Source organism: Nicotiana tomentosiformis, chromosome 7, assembly GCF_000390325.3.
Source record: "Nicotiana tomentosiformis chromosome 7, ASM39032v3, whole genome shotgun sequence".
Taxonomy (NCBI): domain Eukaryota; kingdom Viridiplantae; phylum Streptophyta; class Magnoliopsida; order Solanales; family Solanaceae; genus Nicotiana; species Nicotiana tomentosiformis.
The window spans coordinates 12,520,724-12,533,357 of NC_090818.1; the positions used below are offsets into that span (position 1 = coordinate 12,520,724).

The 12,634-nt window shown below is 41.1% G+C and overlaps 1 pseudogene; it reads right to left on the reverse strand.

Moving 5' to 3' along the window:
- Positions 1–428: 428 nt before the first annotated feature.
- Positions 429–6,807, reverse strand: LOC104093459 (peroxidase 3-like; annotated as a pseudogene).
- Positions 6,808–12,634: the final 5,827 nt, after the last annotated feature.

Sequence of the window (12,634 nt, forward strand, 5' to 3'; positions counted from 1 at the left end):
CTATTTTTTTGGCTCGATAAGCTTTCCTCGATCTTAGCCGATCTCGATCTTAATCGGTCTCTATTTTGCTCGATCTCGATCTTGATCGGTCTCTAGGTCACGAGCCCGGAAATCTAACTTCGCTTCATGGCTCGATATCACACGAGGTTGAACCTTGGTCTATCATGTTCCAATCTCGATTAGTCTTACGAAGGGAAGCTCGGTTTTGACCGTATACAAACAAGAAGTGTATAGATTAATGACTACATAAATTTTAAACATGCCAAGGGAAAGTAATGGAAGATGAGAATGTTGCTAATTCTGTTTGTATCCCCCATGCCCGGAAATTATTGAGCATGATCAATGAGAAGATGGTGACTTTACTTGGGAGCTAAAAATGAACTGACCCTTTCAATCCTGTGAAAGATATATTAATCCCAATTTCTAACTTCTATAAAAAGCGGCCCTTGGAATCTTAGTTTTATTTCAAGAAAACCATCAATATACAAGAATAAATTGGAAAAGTACATCAGAAAACATAATACGCATAATGCTTCCTAATCTTACCAGGGTTACACACAAGAATATTGGAAATTGGGAACAAAGACAAAGACTGCTCTTAATTATTCACAAATGCACATTGCTTCCTAATTTCACCAGCAGAGCCAGTCTTGACTTCAATACTGCCCATTTTCTCCATGGCCTTAACGAATTCAGCATTGAACTGTTTGAGTGATCCTTGTACTAGCTGATCGATGTATGACTTTGTTGTTGCATTGTTGTCAAGGCTACATCAGATTGGAATAACCCTTTTCTCTTAAGCAAAAGCTTAAAGTAGCTAAGATCAAAGGTGCTTGAACTTCCAGGATCCATTTCAACGATCGTGGTATTGTCATTGATTGATTTGCATTTCTTTGCCTTAAGATTAGCTGCATATTCGCTGTCTAGAGACGGATCTTGTGTGCCCAAAACTCCGGTAAAATTGTATAAACGTGTTGAAAATGACGAGCAATGAGAAACTTCAATAGTATGTGCACCTAATAACAAATTGTTCATAGTAATAATGATTCTTGTTAAGAAAGACTTATTAAACATATGGAAAAACTTAATATAGAAGAAGTAGAAATATGACCAAATTTAAACTTACCAGACAATAGGACCAAATCTTTTAGGTCAAGACCTTTGCTAGCAAAAGATGTCTTTAGACTGGAAAAGTTACTAGTTGGAGGAGGGATGTTTGCCAAAGCTTCAGACGCGTTTGATATTCTTCCATCTCTTCTACCAGTTGGAACATTCCAGTAAGGACCTCCCTGTCAAGCAAAGATATAAAGGGAGGCGATGAGATTAAGAACGTATGTCATCTAATTTAGCCCTTGCATACTTACTAGAACTAGTTACTTTGAATTTTTATTAGTGGATTGAAGTATAACTTCAGCTCTATTTATTGGTCTGAGAAAGATACGACATAAGCAAATATGGTCCGACAAGCTGGAACCAATTAAAAAGTTGGTTCTAGTTTTGTACTTACTTTCACAATTCAATTTCACCTATAGGTCGTGATGACGCCCAACACTACAACTACGCAAGCCAACAAATAAATTAAACATATATCAATTATTTTCAGAATAATTTTCTAAGTAATTTTATTCTTGTACTAGCAATATTAAAGAGAATATAAAAGATACCGATTAGTTTAAATTCTAGAAAAAAAAATACAATTCCAAATTCTACCAATGTGTGCGCCAAGACCTGGTATCACAAGTGTATGAGCATCTATTAGATTATGCAAAACTCAAAATACTTTCTGAAATAAAATAGACAGGATGTAAACATAAGAAGAGACACTGGTAGCTGCAGAATGGCTCAGAAAGGCAGCTCACCACTATGCCTCTGGATGACGTGGGTGTAAGACCCTAGATCCCCCACTAGTACTTGCCTCTGGTCTTGCACAAAAAGTGCAGCAAGGGTAGTATGAGTACGTAAACAACGTATGCCCAGTAAGTATCAAGCCTAATCTCGAAGTGGTAGAGACGAGATGACAGAATATAACAATAATTTGTTTAACCAGCAGAAATAATTAAATTCCTTCAATTTAAAAAATTCTCAATATATTAATTAAATTCCTTCAATTCCCAATAAATTTTCAATTTATCAATTAGTCTCACATACAGGAATAACAATAATTCCTTAACAAGCAGGGATAATAATTCATTAAATTCCAAAGATTTCCAATTTATCAATTAGCTTCACAAGCTGCAATAAACTATCAAAGTATCGTGTAATTATTATTATTAAGCACGATTTCTGCCGAGGTCGTACTGCCCGATCCAGAGTATCATGTACACTGCCGAGGGATGTGCGGCGCGATCCATAGATACATCTATCCTGCCGAGGCATTCGGCCCGCTCCACAAGAAAGGAGGACATTTTCTTATGTACCTCCACAATGTGAGTATATTTATTATAAGATAAATTCGGGAGGAAGAACAATTTCATTAACAATTAATTAATTTAAACAGAAAATCAAGCATATGAGATTTTCATCCTTTAATATTTTTATCTAACAATTCACAATATATATATATATATATATATATCAAATAATATTAATTAAAAAAAGAATATAATTTACGCAAGTAATTCATGCTCTGAGTCCTAAACTAGCCGGACTTTAGCATTAATAGTAGCTACGCACGGACTCTCGTCACCTCGTGCGTACGTAGCTCCCACAATTAGCAACAATTATTACTTTAATTAGCTATGGGGTAATTTCCCACTCACAAGATTAGACAAGAGACTTACCTCGTCATGCTCCGATTTAATCCACTAGTAGGCCTTTTCCTCGATTATCCAACTTTGATTGGCTCAAATATAACCAAAAATAATTCGATACAGTCACCAAAAATTATAGAATCAATTTCATAAGAAAATACTACATTTTCAATAAAAAATTCGAAATTAATTAAAAATTCGTCTGTGGGGCCCACATCTCGGAATCCGGCAAAAGTTACGAAATCCGACAACCCATTCAATTATGAGTCCAACCATACCAGTTTCACTCAAATCCGACTCCGAATCGATACCGAAATCGCAAAAATTCGTCTCTATGAGATTTCTAAAAATTTCTCAAATTTCCATCTCCATACACTAATTAAATGGTGAAAATAATGATATATTCGTGTATATTGACCACATCCGAGTTACAATCACTTACCCAAATGTTTTTGCTTGAAAATATACCAAATATCGCTTCTGCTCAAGCTCAAGTTCGTCAAAAATGGTAAATGGGACAAAGTTCCCTCATTTATAATCTGCCCAGGTAGACTTCGGAACTGGGCCTCGATTGTGGCTTCGATAATTGCCCTCGATCGTGGTTTCGATCATGGCCCTCGAGCCTGGGCCTCGATTGTGGCTTCGATCATGGACCTCGAGCCTGGGCCTAGATCGTGGCTTCGATCATGACCCTCGAGCCTGGGACTCGGTCATGGCCCCGATCATGGCATCGAGCCTGGACTTCGGTCATGGTCTCGATCTTGGCATCGAGCACGGGCCTTCGATCATGGCCTCGATCATGGCATCGAGCCTAGGCCTTCGATTATGGCATCGATCCCGAGCCTCGTCCTTGGCTTCGACCCTGGCCGTCGACCCTGGGCTCGATCTTGGGCTCGATCATAGCCTAGACTATCCAGCAGAAGGAAAAATTGCAACAGCTTTTTAAGTCCAACTTTTGATCCGTTAACCATCCGAAACTCATCCGAGGCCCTTGGGATCTCAACCAAATATACCAACAAGTCCTAAAACATCATACGAACTTATTTGAAACCTTAAATCACATAAAACGACGCTAAAACCACGAATTATGCTCCAATTCAAGCTTAATGAAACTTAAATTTTCCAACTTCTACATTCGATGTCGAAACCTATTAAATCAAGTCCGATTGAACTCAAATTTTGCACACAAGTCATAAATGACATAACTGAGCTATGAAAAATTTCAGAACTGGGTTCCGACCCCGATATCAAAAAGTCAACTCCCCGGTCAAACTTCCAAACTTAAATTCTTGTTTTAGCCATTTCAAGCCTAATTTAACTACGGACTTCCAAATAAAATTTCAAACACGCTCCTAAGTCCAAAATCACCAAACGGAGCTGTTGGAAACGTCAAAATTCTATTCCGGGGTTGTTTTCTCAAAATGTTGACCGAATTCAAACTTGGCCTTTTAAAGCCAACTTAAGGAACCAAGTGTTCCGATTTCAACCCAAACACTTCCAAATTCCGAACCAACCATCCCCGCAAGTCATAAATCATTAAAAACACATATGGGAAGTTTTATTTTAGGGAATGGAGTCCTAAAAGTCAAAATTACCGATTGGGTGATTACATTCTCCACATCTTAAACAAACGTTTGTCTTCGAACGAGTTTAGAATTATACATGAACTGCTAAATAAGTGTGGATATCTGGTCCGCATATTTTCCTCGGCCACCCAAGTCGCTTCCTCGACTGGTTGGCCCCTCCACTGGACTTTTACTGCTGGAATTCTCTTGGACCTCAACTGGCGAACTTGTTTATCAATAATTGCAACTGGTTCTTCTTCATAGCCCAAACTATTATCTAGTTGAACTGTGTTGAAGTCCAACACATGTGATAGGTCGGCATGATACTTCCGGAGCATAGATACATGGAAAACCGGATGAACTCCTGATAGGCTGGGAGGCAATGCAAGCTCATAAGCAACCTCTCCAACTCGTCTCAATACCTCAAATGGGCCTATAAACCTTGGACTCAACTTCCCCCTTTTCCCAAATCTCATGATTCCCTTCATCGGCGAAACTTTCAAGAGAACTTTTTCACCTACCATAAATGATAAATCACGCGCTTTCTCATCCGTGTAACTCTTCTATCTGGACTGTGCTGTACGAAGTCGCTCCTGAATCAACTTTACCTTTTCCAAGGCATCTTTCACCAAATCAGTACCATATAACTTAGACTCACCGGGCTCAAACCATCCGATGGGCGAACGACATCGCCGATCATACAAAGCCTCAAATGGAGCCATCTGGATACTGGATTGGTAACTGTTATTATAAGCAAACTCGGCCAAAGGCAAGAAACGATCCCACTGACCTCCAAAGTCAATCACACATGCCCTGAGCATATCGTCCAAAATATGAATTGTCCGTTTTGACTGCCGTCGGTTTGCAGATGAAAGGCTGTGCTGAGCTCTACACGAGTCCCCAATTCACTCTTTACTGCTCTCCAGAAATGTGAAGTAAACTGAGGGCATCTATCTGATATGATAGAAATTGACACACCGTGCAACCGAACTATCTCCTGAATATATATATCTGGACCAACCTTTCTGAAGTATACGTAGTCATAACAGGAATAAAGTGTGCCGACTTGGTCAACCTGTCGACAATGACCCAAACTGCATCAAACTTCCGCAAGGTTCGCGGCAACCTAACTACAAAGTCCATAGTGATGTGTTCCCATTTCAACTCTGGTATAGTCATCTACTGAAGTAGGCCACCTGGCCTCTGGTGCTCATATTTAACTTGCTGGCAATTTAGACACCTGGCTACATACTCAACTATATCCTTTTTCATTCGTCGCCACCAATAATGCTACCTCAGGTCACGATACATCTTCGTAGCACCTGGATGAATAGGATAGCGAGAACTGTGTGCTTCCTCTAGGATCTTTTTCCTCAGTCCATCCACATTAGGAACACATAGAAGATCCTAGAGTCGCACAACACCATCCACTCCAATAGTAACTTCCTTGGCACCACCCCGTAGTGCCATTTCTCGAAGAACCATTAAGTGTGGATCAACATACTGGCAAGCCTTGATCTGCTCAAATAGTGAAGACTGAGCTACAACACATGCAAGAACTCAGCTGGGATCTGAAATATCCAGTCGCACAAATCTGTTGGCCAAGGACTGAATATCCAAAGCTAATGGCCTCTCCTCTGTTGAAATGAAAGCCAAACTACCCATACTCTCCGCTTTCTACTCAAGGCGTCTGCAACCACATTTGCTTTTCCCGGATGATATAGGATTGTAATATCATAATCTTTTAGTAATTCCAGCCATCTGCGTTGTCTCAGATTTAGGTCCCTCTGCTTGAACAAATGCTGGAAACTACGATGATCAGTGTAAACTTCACAAGACACGCCATAAAGATAATGCCTCCAAATCTTAAGAGCATGAACAATCGTAGCTAACTCCAAATCATGTACTGGATAATTCTTCTTGTGGGGCTTCAGCTGACGTGAAGCTTATGCAATAACTCGCCCTTCCTGCATCAATACACAACCCAAGCCAACGCGTGAATCGTCACAATACATTGTATACATCCCCGAACCGGAGGGCAACACTAACACTGTTGTTGTAGTCAATGTTGTCTTGAGCTTCTGAAAGCTCACCTCACAATCATCAGACCATCGTAACGGAGCACCCTTCTTGGTTAATTAGGTCAAAGGTGCTACAATAGATGAAACACCCTCCACGAATCGACGATAATAACCTGCTAAACCTAGAAAACTTCTGATCTCAGTAGCCGAAGTGGGATGATGCCAATTCTGAACTGCCTCAATCTTTTTGGGATCAACCTTAATGCCCTCGCCGGATACAATATGCCCCAAAAATGCTACAGACTCTAGCCAAAAATCACATTTAGAGAACTTAGCATATAGCTTCTGTTCCCACAACATCTGAAGTACTACTGTCATATGTTGCTCGTGCTCCTCCTTATTGCGCGAGTAGAACAAGATGTTATCAATGAAGACAATGACAAACGAATCAATATATGGCATGAATACCATGTTCATCAAATCCATGAACGCTGCCGGGGCGTTAGTTAAACCGAAGAACATCACCAGAAACTCATAATGACCATATCTAGTCCGAAAAGCAATCTTCGGAACATCCGAATCCCGAATCTTCAACTGATGGTACCCCGACCTCACGTCGATCTTAAGAACATCCTAGTACCCTGCAACTGATGAAATAGATAATTAATACGCGGCAATGGGCACTTGTTCTTAATAGTGATTTTGTTCATTTGGAGATAATCAATACACATCCGCATTGTTCCATCCTTCTTCTTCACAAATATTACTGGTACACCCCAAGGCGATACACTCGGTCTGATGAACCCTTTGGCTAGTAACTCCTCAAGCTATTCTTTCAATTCTTTCGGAGCCATGCGATACGGTGTGATAGATATAGGCTGGGTATCTGGAGCCAAGTCAATACAGAAATCAATATCACGATCAGGTGGCACCTCTGGAAGATCTGAAGGAAATACATCGGAGAACTCCCGGACTACAGGCACTGAATCAATAGCAGGAGTCTCTGCAGTAGTATCCCGAACATAAGCTAGATAAGCTAAACAACCCTTCTCAATCATATGTTGAGCCTTTATAAAAGAAATAACTAGATTAAATGAACTAACAGACGAACCCTTCCACTCCAGCTTAGGAAATGCTGGAATAGCCAAGGTAACAGTCTTGGCATGACAATCTAGAATAGCATGATATGGAGATAACCAGTCCATGCCCAGAATAATTTCAAAATCGGTCATCTCAAGCAATAGGAGATCTGCTCTAGTTTTATAACCACAGAATGTAATAATACAGGACTGGTAGATCCGGTTCACAATAATAGAATCGCCCACAAGAGTGGACACATAAACAGGAGTACTCAAGGACTCACGAGAAACACCCAAGAATGGAGCAAATAGAGATGACACATATCAGTATATAGATCCTGGATCAAATAATACTGAGGCATCTTTGCCGCAAACAGAAATAATACCTGTAATCACGACATCTGAGGCCTCTGCATCTGGTCTAGCCAGAAAAGCATAGAGCCGAGCTGGAGCGCCAACTAGCTGGCCTCCACTGGTGGACCTACACCTCTAGGATGACCCCTACCCACCTGTCCTCCACCTCTTGGTGGTCGGACAACTGGTGGAGCAACTGTTCCGGTAATCATAGGCTGCTGACCCTGTTGCACTAGTTTACCCCGAAGCCTAGGGCAAAATCTCCGTATATGACTGGGATCCCCACACTTGTAACAACTCTTCGGTGTGATGGGCTGCTGACTAAGTGTCTGGCCCTGGGGACCTTAATACCCACTGGGAGGGCATTGAATAGCTGGCAGGCGATAAGAACTCTCTGGTATAGCACTGAGATAAGGTCGCACTAGAGCACCTCGAGAAGGCAGTGGTGCTGGATATGGGGGCCTGCTGGACTTCCCTCTCACGAACTGACCTCTGCCCCCAGTTGGAGCACCTTTGAACTCTCCAGAATACCTGAACCACTTATCTCTCATAACCTGCTCTCGGCTCCGCTGATGTGCACCCTCAATCCTGCGGGCTATCTCCACGACTAGCTCATAAGAAGTACCCATCTCAACCTCTCTAGCCATGGTGGCCTAAATGCCAGTACATAAACCCGTAATAAACCTCCGCACTCTCCCCGCCTCAGTAGGGAGTATCATAAGTGCATGGCGAGATAACTCAGAAAACATCGCCACATAATCGGTCACTGACATCTGACCCTGCTGGAGTTGCTCAAACTGAAACCTCAACTCTTCCCTCTGGGAGGGTGGAATATACCTGTCTAGGAAGATATGGGTGAACCTGTCCCAAGTCAGGGGAGGAAAATCTGCTGGTTTGCCAAGAACATAAGACTGCCACCATCTACGGGCTTTGCCCTCTAACTGAAAAGTAGCAAAGTCTACCCCATGAGACTCAAATATCCTTATGTTGTACAATCTATCCTTGCACCGATCAATGAAATCCTGGGGATCCTCATGTCGCTAACCCCCAAAGATAGGAGGATGTAGTCTAGTCCATCTGTCCAATAGTTTCTGAGGATCAGCGGCTGCAGCTGGCCTGGGCTCAGGTGTAGCTGCTGCCACTGGCTGGGATCCACCTACGGGTAGTGCACCCTGGGTCTAATATACAATAGTTGCCTGCCCTTGAGCCTACGCGGTAGGGGTCTGTGCTCCCCCACCCACCTGGGATGTGGCTGGGTCGGCCGAAAATAAATCGGCCAGAGTCATATTGTCCATGAACCGCAGCATACGACCCATAACATCCTGGAATCCCGGTGCAGATGTGAAAATCACCGGAGCTGGCTCTTCCACAGGCACCTCACTCTGTTCCTCAATAATGGGATTCTCTGCTGGACCCACTGGCGGCATAACTGGAACAGTTCTGTGACGTCCTCGCCCTCTACCACGGGCTGGAGCCCTCCCTCGGCCTCTACCTCGGCCTCTAGCAACTGGGGGAATAGCTCTTCCGTGGTCTGGAACCTCATTAGAGCGCGTTCTCACCATCTGTGAGAGAATAAGAGAAGGATATTTAGTACTACATCAATTGCACGATGGAATATGAAGAAAGGTAGTTTCCTAACACCCTATAGTCTCCGTACCGATCCGCAAGACTCTATTAGGTCTGCTCATTACTTGTGAGACCTACGTGAACCTAGTGCTCTGATACCATGTTGTCACGACCCAATTTCACCTATAGGTCGTGATGGCGCCCAACACTACAGCTAGGCAAGCCAACAAATAAATTAAACATATATCAATTATTTTCAGAATAATTTTCTAAGTAATTTTATTCTTGTACTAGCAATATTAAAGAGAATATAAAAGATATCGATTAGTTTAAATTCCAGAAAAAAAAAATAATACAATTCCAAATTCTACCAATGTATGCGCCAAGACCTGGTGTCACAAGTGTATGAGCATCTATTAGATTATACAAAACTCCAAATACTGTCTGAAATAAAATAGAAAGAATGTAAATATAAGAAAAGACACTGGTAGCTGCAGAATGGCTCAGAAAGGCAGCTCACTACTATACCTCTGGATAACGTGAGTGTAAGATGATAGGTCCCCTACTAGTACTTGCCTCAGGTCCTACACAAAAAGTGCAACAAGGGTAGTATGAGTACGTAAACAATATGTACCCAGTAAGTATCAAGCCTAATCTCGAAGTGGTAGAGATGAGATGGCCGACTTTGACACTCACTATGGGTCAATAATAATAATTGAAATAAAACTAGAATATCTAAATCAGCATGATTCACGGAATATAACAATAATTTGTTTAACCAGCAAAAATAATTAAATTCCTTCAATTTCAAATATTCTCAATATATTAATTAAATTCCTTCAACTCCCAATAAATTTCCAATTTATCAATTAGTCTCATTTACAAAAATAACAATAATTCCTTAACAAGCAGGGATAATAATTCATTAAATTCCAAAGATTTTTAATTAATCAATTAGCTTCACAAGTTGCAATAAACTATCAAAGTATCGTGTAATTATTATTATTAAGCATTATTTTTGCCGAGGTCGTACGGCCCGATCCAGAGTATCGTGTACACTGCCGAGGGACGTGTGGCGCGATCCATAGATCTCCACAAGAAAGGAGGACATTTTCTTATGTATCTCCGGAAGGTGAGTATATTTATTATAAGATAAATTCAGGAGGAAGAACAATTTCTCTTAACAATTAATTAATTTAAATAGAAAATCAAGCATATGAGATTTCCATCCTTTAATATTTTTATCTAACAATTCACAATATATATATATATCAAATAATATTAATTAAACAAAGAATACAAATTACACAAGTAATTCATGATTTGAGTCCTAAACTACCCGAACTTTAGCATTAATAGTAGCTATGCACGGACTCTCATCACCTCGTATGTACGTAGCCCCCACAATTAGCAACAATAATTACTTTAATTACCTATGGGATAATTTCTCCCTCACAAGATTAGACAAGAGACTTACCTCGTCTTGCTCCGATTTAATCCACTAGTAGGCCTTTTCCTCAATTATCTAACTTTGATTGGCTCGAATCTAACCAAACAAAATTCGATACAGTCACCAAAAATTATAGAATCAATTTCATAAGAAAATACTACATTTTCAATAAAAATTCCGAAATTAATTAAACATTCGTCTCTGGGGCCCACGTCTCGGAATCTGGCAAAAGTTACAAAATCCGACAACCCATTCAATTACGAGTCTAACCATACCAGTTTCACTAAAATCCGACTCCGAATCGATACCAAAATCGCAAAAATTCGTTTCTATGAGATTTCTAAAAATTTCTCAAATTTCCATCTCCATACACCAATTAAATGGTGAAAACCATGATATATTCGTGTATATTGACCAAATCCAAATTAGAATCACTTACCCAAATGTTTTTGCTTGAAAATGTGCCAAAATTCGCTTCTGCTCAAGCTCAAGTTCGTCAAAAATGGCAAATGGGACGAAGTTCCCTCCTTTATAATCTGCCCAGGCAGCCTTCGGAACTGGGCCTCGATCGTGGCTTCGATCATGGGCCTCGATCGTGGCTTTGATCATGGCCCTCGAGCCTGGGCTTCGATCGTGGCCCTTGAGCCTGGGCCTAGATCGTGGCTTCAATCATGACCCTCGAGCCTGGGCCTCAGTCATGGCCTCGATCATGGCATCGAGCTTGGACTTCGGTCTTGGCCTCGGTCCTGGCATCGATCCTGGTCCTTCATGGCCTCGATCATGGCATCGAGCCTGGGCCTTCGATCATGGCATCGATCCTAAGCCTCTTCCTTGGCTTTGACCCTGGCCGTCGACCCTGGGCTCGATCTTGGGCTCGATCATAGCCCAGAATATCCAACAATAGGAAAAATTGCATCAGCTTTTTAAGTCCAACTTTTGATCCGTTAACCATCCGAAACTCAACCGAGGCCGTCGGGACCTCAACCAAATATACCAACAAGTCCTAAAACATCATACGAACTTATTTGAAACCTCAAATCACATAAAACGACGCTAAAACCATGAATTATGCTCCAATTCAAGCTTAATGAAACTTAAATTTTTCAACTTCTACATTCGATGTCGAAACCTATTAAATCAAGTCCGATTGACCTCAAATTTTGCACACAAGTCATAAATGACATAATGGAGCTATGAAAAATTTCAGAACTGGGTTCTGACCCCAATATCAAAAAGTCAACTCCCCGGTTAAATTTCCAAACTTAAATTCTTGTTTTAGCCATTTCAAGCCTAATTTAACTACGGACTTCCAAATAAAATTTCGAACATGCTCCTAAGTCCAAAATCACCAAACGGAGCTGTTGGAATCGTCAAAATTCTATTCCGGGGTCGTTATCTCAAAATATTGACTAAAGTCAACTTGGCCTTTTAAAGCCAACTTAAGGAACCAAGTGTTCCGATTTCAACCCAAACACTTCCAAATCCCAAACCAACCATCCCCGCAAGTCATAAATCATTAAAAACATATACGGGAAGTTTTATTTTAGGGAATGGGGTTCTAAAAATCAAAATGACCGGTTGGGTTATTACATTCTCCACCTCTTAAACAAACGTTCGTCCTCGAATGAGTTTAGAATTATACCTGAAGTGCTGAATAAGTGTGGATATCTGGTCCGCATGTTTTCCTCGGCCTCCCAAGTCACTTCCTTGACTGGTTGGCCCCTCCACTGGACTTTTACTGCAGGAATCCTCTTGGACCTCAACTGGCGAACTTGTTTATCAATAATGGCAAATGGTTCTTCTTCATAGCCCAAACTATTATCTAGTTGAACTATGCTGAAGTCCAACA